General features: G+C 31.0%; 1 long non-coding RNA gene across 1 annotated transcript; it reads left to right on the top strand.

Moving 5' to 3' along the window:
- Positions 1–2,343: 2,343 nt before the first annotated feature.
- Positions 2,344–5,878, top strand: LOC137407386 (uncharacterized). Its single transcript, XR_010979953.1, has 3 exons — positions 2,344–2,480; positions 3,161–3,270; positions 5,753–5,878. It is a non-coding gene; the product is annotated as an uncharacterized lncRNA (long non-coding RNA).
- Positions 5,879–9,251: the final 3,373 nt, after the last annotated feature.

Below are 9,251 nucleotides of genomic sequence, written 5' to 3'. Positions count from 1 at the left end.
GATTGATCTGAAATTTGTTAAAGATAAAAAGATCGAGGTTTCATTTTTATTCATAAACAAACTGAATAATGTTTTAAGATTCTCAGGAACTGATCGGAGATTTAAAAGCAAATATTTTTGTGTTCTGGTAGAAGGCACGTAGCACATGCGCGTGAAGTTTGAAGGAAATCGATGACAAAATGTGAAGCGATTGCATTTACGCAGACTAAGACGAACGCAATAAAAATGGTCTTTATTACTATGGATGACAAAGTATATTAAACCATGACTTTAAAACTTTTTTCTATATTGTGTTTTTTATTCTTTCGATTGTGGACATTAAACAGACTATATGAAGCGAAAATGGTATTGTAATATTACACTGGCAGTCCCATTTACCGTGAAAAATCATCAAGTGTAATAACTATAAACACAACTATTCCAAAATGTGGCTGAGTGGTAAAGTAGTTTGTGCATCTGTTCACCAAACTGAGTACCTGAGTTCAATTCCCGTCTGATGTATCTTTTCCTATCGCTCTGATCATGGCTACAGGCGGACAAATGGGCACGGTTTTTATTGCAGTAAAGATTTTTGTGGCAATATCCTCCTTAACCTCACTCGTATTACATTGAACTGTTTCTCGAGTTGACTTCACTCAAAAGTTCAACTTTGAGACTACAAAACATAAAATAATGCTTTTTGAACAGTTATTGATTTTTGATAAACTTGGCTGATATTTCACTTTATGGTTTGCAGTTATGCATCAAATACAAGCACCTGCACTTTCCCCATTGACACTGCATCAATTACCATTGGTGATTTAGTCTGGTCAACAGATGTGAAAACACAGTCCTACATTTTCTCAGGTATTTTCACTGAACAGTTGCGTTACTATAAGTTATTTCTGTAAACTCTGGTAAACCAATTGTGTAGATAAATTGGTCTTAAATTTGTTAGTGCATGCATTAATCAATACATTTATTAGTACATGCATTAATCAATACATTTATTAGTACATGCATTAATCAGTACATTTGTTAGTGCATGCATTAATCAATACATTTATTAGTGCATGCATTAATCAATACATTTATTAGCGCATGCATTAATCAATACATTTATTAGTACATGCATTTATCAAAACATTTATTAGTACATGCATTTATTAATACATTTATTAGTGCATGCATTAATCAATACATTTATTAGTACATGCATTAATCAATACATTTACTAGTACATGCATTAATCAATACATTTATTAGTACATGCATTAATCAATACATTTATTAGTACATGCATTAATCAATACATTTACTAGTACATGCATTTATCAATACATTTATTAGTACATGCATTAATCAATACATTTATTAGCGCATGCATTAATCAATGCATTTGTTAGTACATGCATTAATCAATACATTTATTAGCGCATGCATTAATCAGTACATTTGTTAGTGCATGCATTAATCAATACATTTATTAGTGCATGCATTAATCAATACATTTATTAGCGCATGCATTAATCAATACATTTATTAGTACATGCATTTATCAATACATTTATTAGTGCATGCATTAATCAATACATTTATTAGTACATGCATTAATCAATACATTTACTAGTACATGCATTAATCAATACATTTATTAGTACATGCATTAATCAGTACATTTGTTAGTGCATGCATTAATCAATACATTTATTAGTGCATGCATTAATCAATACATTTATTAGTACATGCATTAATCAATACATTTATTAGTGCACGCATTAATCAATACATTTACTAGTACATGCATTAATCAATACATTTATTAGCGCATGCACTGATCAATGAATTTAGTAGTGTACACATTAATAAATGCATTTATAATTGCATGCATTAATCAATGCATTTATTAGCGTATCTATTAATCAATGCATTTATTAGTGCATGCATTAATCAGTGCATTTATTGTAGCATGTATTATTCAATGCATTTATTAGTGCATGCATTAATCAATACATTTATTAGGATATGAATATATCAATGCGTGGAATGTTTTGTTGTTATGTAAGTTCATTAGCCAAATGCCTAATGCATTCATCAGTAAATTAGAATTATTAGTGCAACAAATTGGTTAGTGCAGCCATTTTTTGCTAGCTGATATGTTTGTATTGCTTTTCTTTTAATAATTGATAGTTATAGAAGAGTTTGGTCAGATAGTATTGATGCTTGACATAAAAGAAGTGTTAAGATCGAATGCTTAAACATGCCTGTCACAAGTTGTGTATTCATTAGTGCTCATCAACCATATCGCAAATCTTTATAGACTATGCAAATGTGACACTGCCAGTGGAAGGATATATGATCTTCTCCAATGTTTTCTACTATCATGCCCGTGGTGGTATAAATGGAGTATATTGGAACTTCATCAAAGAAGGAGTAACTGATATAGACGATTGCTATGCACTCTGCTTGACTAGACATGATGGGCGCTGTGTTGCTCTAAGGTTTGACTTTGTTATGTTGTATTATAGCCAAGTTCTTTGGATCACTGTTTGCTATATTATAAAGCAACTTTTACCGTAAATTATATATATATATAAATTATATATATATATATAAATTATATATATATATTTTTGTAGAGTACATTTTTGCTACCTTGTTCTGCTGTAGTTATAACTTTTTGCATTGTAGCTATGACGATGTATGTTGTAGCTATCACAATGCGTATTTATGTCTCAAGGTGTTTCTGTCTACCTATGACAGTGTGTGTTGCAGCTATGACAATGTGTATGTTAATTATGACAATGTGTATTATAGCTGTGACAGTGTGTGTTTCTGCTATGGCACTGTGTGTTGTTTTTGTGACAGTGTGTGTTGTAGCTATGACAATCTGTGTTGTTTTTATGGTAATGTGTGTTGTAGCTATGACAATCTGTGTTGTTTTTATGGTAATGTTTGTTTGTTTGTTTGTTTTATTTCATCAAAAAGTATGAAAACAGAAAAAAAAAAAGAAAAAGAAAAGAAATAATGATGAGGCCCAAACTGCGCAGTAGCATTGCTAGTCAAGGCGCTGGGCCACAAGTTAACAGCAAGCAGCCAGAAACTATGTGTGTTGTAGCTATGACAATCTGTGTTGTTTTTATGGTAATGTGTGTTGTAGCTATGATGGTGTGTTTTGTAGCTATTCTTCCGGGACGCAGAAGTGCCGATTTGCATATGATGATGGCACTCTCCAAATTGGTGGCTTGAAAAACAGTTCTGATAGTGGCTTTGACACTTACTTTTTTACCAGTAAGTATCTTAAAGTAATAAATATGACACTTACTTTTTTGCTGGTGCCTTAACTAACTTATTAATTTTGAAATAATTCTACTTGAAAAATAACAGTGTTTATTAACAATTTTAATAAGTGGAATAAGAGGAATTGTTATAAAAGAAGTAGACCAATCTATATACAGTGAAACTCGGATAACTCAAACTTCAAGGGACCAAGCAAAAGTGTTCGAATTATCAGAGCGTTCGAGTTATCAGAGCACTGTCACAAATGCATGTATTTACTTATTTATTAGTAGATACATGTACATATACAATCTATAATATAAATCAAAAGCAAAAATGGCTTGTTTCAAATTAAATGCTTCTAATGTAAAGTTTAAAACATTTTTATCAAAAAGTATAGAGATTTTTCTATCACTTGAGATTGGTTTGTTGTTTGAGGTGATGTTATTGCCAGGACGTTTTTTAGATTGACATTGGCAAAACTTGATCGTTGTTGAAATGCTCAAAAGAAAAGACATCTTTTTCTTTTGAGTGTTTTACCCACGATCAATTTTGCCGACTTTTCTTGAAGTTTATGCAAAGATTACCTCACTTTACCTCGTTTCTCGAAACTAAAATTTGGCAATTGGTGTACTGATTATGAGGTAATGACCAAAATTGTGATATGCTGTTTTCCAAAATCCCTCCCATAACACCTGAAAGAGATATATGTTGCTCGCTATCTTGTTTTAGCGTTCTTATAAGTTATAGTAAGAACGAATTCGAAACAGCTAAGTGATTAAATTTTAGTTGAAAGTTAAAGTTCAATTTAGTAAAATGTATACTAAAACTTAGCTTTAAGTATGTGTTTAGTAAGCTAAATTCATTTACATGTAAGTTAAATTCAATGCTCATGTTATACTTTTGCATCGAAGGTAAGTACTTCCCACAATACTTACTGCACGTAGTGCATTGTAGCATTAAATTTCCTTGCAGATCATAACCAGTAAATACACTAAAGTTACTGTAGATAACTTTAGTTAACATATTGTTCTGTTACTAATTTTTAATATGTATATAAAATTTTGATGATTTTTATTAGGGAGTGTTTGCATAAGATAATTGCTATGAGTTTCTATACCACTCTATACGTCTATACAATATTTTTGCTACAACACTGAAACATATTACCATCATATAATTGAATAACAAATAATTTTTCATTATAGTCGTAGCAAGACAGATTTATTCAGCCATTACTTGCTAATTATTTTAGTTGCTTTTCATCACCTTTAAATTTGTTTTATTTTGTCTCTCAATATATGTATTTCAAACAAGGTTTTTTTCATTATATAAAATTTCAACGTTACAGCCATTTGAAAAAGTTTAAAAACCTTTACAATTGTTTTATTTTTTTCTTAATTTATTTGAACTGTACAAAACACTTTTCGCATGATATGAAGTTTGAAAGTTGGATTGGTAATTGTTGTTATATGTTAAATAAAAATAAATTTTCTGTGAAAAGAGTTTTTTATTACTTGGGCAATGCCAGGCATTCATCTCGTCTATACTATAATAGAAGCAGTGTCTGTCTGTCTGTCTGTCAGTCTAAAAACACTCTTAGAACCTAACTTGACAGCAGGTATTAGCCTGGCTACAAAAAAGTTATATTTCTGTTAAATACATGTTAGAACCTGACTTTTCGACTCGGCAAAGCGTTTCCGTATGGGCAAGAGTCGCATAATTCAGCTTTAGCAAGCTTTGTACAAATCGTTTATGATTACTGAGTTGTCAATAAATTACTCTGTCATATTTGTACTTAAACGAAAGGAAATAATTATTTGCATTTTAATAACCCATTCTGAGTTTAGTTTCGCTTGACAAATTTTTTTTTACTTTTCATTGCAATATATTGTTAGCAATGATCAGTCAGGGTAGACGCATTACAGCTCCGACATTTTACTAATCGTAGATCAATGTATTTTGAGTGATTTTTATTGAGCAGTAGTATACCTGAGAGTTATTATTCATATTTTTTTAGTAATAATAAGGCTGTAAACTGTAACAATATTGATAAATCGTCTGTTTCAGACATGCTCATGGTCTTTCTAAAAGTGGCCGAAAAAGTGTTTGTTCTTACTCTGCCACGCATTTGTGGTCATTTTCGTGGCAGCTGATGTAACATTGTATGATGATTAATTTTGTATCGAAATATTTTTATAGACCATGTGGTTCAAAAGTTATGACGGCTTATATGCGCTCCTGTCAAATACTAAGTTTTACCGAACAGGTAATTATGTCTCGCTAAATAAATGAATTTGGTAGCGAAAGAATAAATTATACACATAGTGATTACTCATGACGGTCTTTCACGGTGCACGGGTTTGCCGAGCCTCCTCCGAGCGTACTAGTCGAGATAAGATGCAAACAGGTGAACAACTGAATTGCATAAATGTGATCTAATGTAAGGCTAAGTTAGTCCGTGGTGGCTCCCAGATATATCCGCTAATTGCAGACAGGACACTCGTGATACTAGAAGAGCAAGGTTATGTCACTGTCTCTGACGTGCAACTCACAGATGCAGCTAGCAATTATATTGCTATCGGTGCCACAACAGTACAGGACTGCTACTCTGCATGCCTCTGGAACACTGATGACAACTGTTTCTCTATCAGGTATCAAGTTTGTTTTCCATCATATTTTAGATACAATTTTCTGCACTACTTACAATTATATTTTACTGGCCCTCTTTTTATCTTCTCCTATTTGCCTTTTTATAGCTGGTTCAACCTGCTGTCTCTTTTTATAGCTGGTTCAACCTGCTGTCTCTTTTTTATTTTTGTATTTATTTTTCTTTTATCATTTTTCAAGCTTTTAAAATTGTATTTGCATTATATTTTACTGTATTACTATCTAGTCATAGCTTTGGCTGGTAGAGTGATAATCCATAATTAAATGCATGTTGAAAAGATGTGATCTTATCCATAGCCGATCAGCACATTTGAAAAACTAGAGCTGAGAAGTTGAAAGTGTGTCATTTAACACTTTTAGCTACTTGCATCTACTCACTATGGTTATATATCCTCGTTAAAAATGATTTCTTTTAATGAGCTTGGTTTTTTAATTCTCTTAAAACTATTGTACGCATACTTTTTGTTTTTAAATCTATTCTCTGTACTCCTAGCAGTTATGTATTATATCGGTTAGCTAAGCAACATAGGTCTTCCTTTTTTTCGCAACAAAACGACTCTTGTTGCACTTTTTGAAACTCGAGGAACTCTCATTGACTGTATGAGTCAATATGATCACTAAATCAACAGATGTTTGGTAAGATTAGTTTTTCAAGACTGCATAAATCAGCGAACTAAGTCAAATCAACAGATTTTTTTGGTGTGAATGATAGTTTTCAGTTGGAAAGTGTTCAAATGAGATCATAGAACTTCTTCCTTAGATTTCAAAATTTAGTGCAGCTCAGACAATGATTAACCTGTGTTCTTTGCATGTTTACCTTTCGGCTGAAAATGTTGAGCGCAAGCTATGTTTGCCCAATCCTCATTGGCAGCACTGAGAAGCATATTACATGCCAAACAAAATAGCCGATAAAACACCACAAATTGGTTTGCTTAGCGTAAGACTAAATTATTAGACCATAAATAATTTATTTTACAACAAAGTTTTGTTCAAATTACCGACAAGATGTTTTGTCAGAATTAAAGTTTGGTCATTTTGTGTATGGTAAAGGTATTTTTGTGACTTCACAAAAACATTTGAGTTCTAGCCAATTAAAATGTTAAAATCAAATGCTTTAGATACCAATAAGATCCTGTTAAATCATCAATAATTTGTTAAACGGTGTAATTAACAACAAGAAATAAAATTTTTGGGACTTGTGAATTATCATCTGATTATCATTTGAATTTACACAGATTATCGTCTGATTTTACATTCAAACTCAATAAAATACTAGTAAATATATTTTGTTCTTTTATAAGAAAGTTGGTAATGTAGGCATGTTTTATAAGTTGATATATACAACTATCCTCAAGATGTACAAGCATGAAAGATCTTGAATCAACAGAAAATTTAGCTATATATAAAAAAGTCCAGTTTCATATTACGTGAAAAACTTAAGAATAGGTAGTTTTAGATCTTATCCTAAACTACAATTTTAGCGTGTTAGAAACAAAAAAGTATAAAGTTATCCGTCAACATTATTTCTTCATTGACTGACTTTTAAAATGTTCTCTGGTAGATGCGCTCATTATGTTACAATGTAGGGAATGAAGTTCTTGTAGAATAAACAGACTGTTTGTTTGTTTCAGTTAGTCTTTTACAAAAACTATTTTACTGTCTGAGTTAACGATGAACTTGCACAGAACTTTCGTAAATTTTATCAAAAAGTATCAGTATTTTTTATCATTTGCAATTGTTTTAGATGTTTGTGGTGATTTGACTGCCAGGATTAAAATCGATTAAAATTATTAATCGATTTTAAAACTTTTAAAAATTTTAATCGATTAAAACGATTAAAATCGATGAAACTTGATCGTAGTCAAAAGCTAATATCAAGCGCAAGTATGATTATGACATCTATAGTTGCGAAGAGACCGACAGAATAGAGCCGCGTAACACTGCAACTTGAACGCAATATAGACACGTAATACTGCAGCTTTTAATGAAATGGCAAATGAACTACAGCGACGATAACAACTAGTGACATAATTTCGGCAGACATTTTTCTTCTGAGCGTTTTAATTGAGATCAAGTTTTATTAATTTTAATTTTAATGAGCTTATACAAAATTTTAATAAATTTTACCAGAAAGAATTTTTTCTATCATATGCGATGGTTTTTGATGTTTGAGGTTGTCTGACTCCCAAAATGTTTCAAGATTAAAATCAAAAAAAGCTTGATCATAATTAAAATGTTCAGATCAACAAAAGGATCGGACAGAATAGAGACACGTAACACTGCAACTTAAACGTAATAGCAAATATTAACTAAAGCAACGATAACAACTAGTGACCTTGTTTTACACATACTTCCCTTCTATGCATCTTAATTGCAATGAAATTTTGTTGTTTTAGTATTAAAAATTTCTGGCAGTCAGATCAACACGAGCATTAAAACTCAAAAACAATCTCGAATAATAGAAACATACTAATAAATTCAGGAAGAATCTAGTAGTTTTGTGTAAGTACATCTAGAATGATAAGTTTGCTGAAGCAGAATCAGTTTTACAAAAGTCGAAAATGTTGAAGTTGTCTAGTTTATGTTTAGAAATTTTTCACTGGGTTTTTCTGTTTCAAAAAGCAAACAGCGTGACGCAATGAAAAGACATTGAAAATAGTTTATGTTAATCTAGCGTAAAAAGAGATCGATGAGAAAATATAAAGAAAGCCATTACAAATTTTTTTTTTTATATTAACTTAAGAAGTTATCGATGTTATAATAGGAAATGGTGTTGAGTTTTACTTCTATGCAAATTCAATTTTAGTTATCTTGCTTCGGAGAATAAATGCTTATTTCCTTCACCTGCTGGAAGCTTGACACTAGATGATGCTGTAGTTACAGCATATGCTTCTGAAAACACCTTGGTGATAACACGTAAGTGATTTGGCTTATTTTTGACTGCACTCGCTTCATTAGGCCTAGCTTGTATGATTGTAGCAAGATGTAGATCATAACCTTTGAGTTTGTACAACTCAATTTATTATGATGTAGAAAGCATCAAGTATTAACTTTCAATATGAGAACGATGCCAAAATAATGTTAGATTTTTAAAATTTAGTAGATCAATTTTAGCGATAGTGAGAGTATTTGTATTTGTGGTATAATATTAAAAAATTGAGAATAATTCAATTGAAATGGTTTTTATAAAACCATGATATATATCATTTTATTAACTTATTTTTATTTGACGCAGAATTAGTTAAAATATGTGAAAGTCAGCTGAGCTACAAATAATTTACAATAATAATAAAAAGCAATAATATTTTGAATGTTTGTTAACT

This window comes from Watersipora subatra, chromosome 10 (genome assembly GCF_963576615.1).
Source record: "Watersipora subatra chromosome 10, tzWatSuba1.1, whole genome shotgun sequence".
In the NCBI taxonomy this organism is placed as follows: Eukaryota; Metazoa; Bryozoa; class Gymnolaemata; order Cheilostomatida; family Watersiporidae; genus Watersipora; species Watersipora subatra.
The sequence above is the reverse complement of the archived record's forward strand: the minus strand, read 5'-3'. Positions and strand labels throughout refer to the sequence as shown.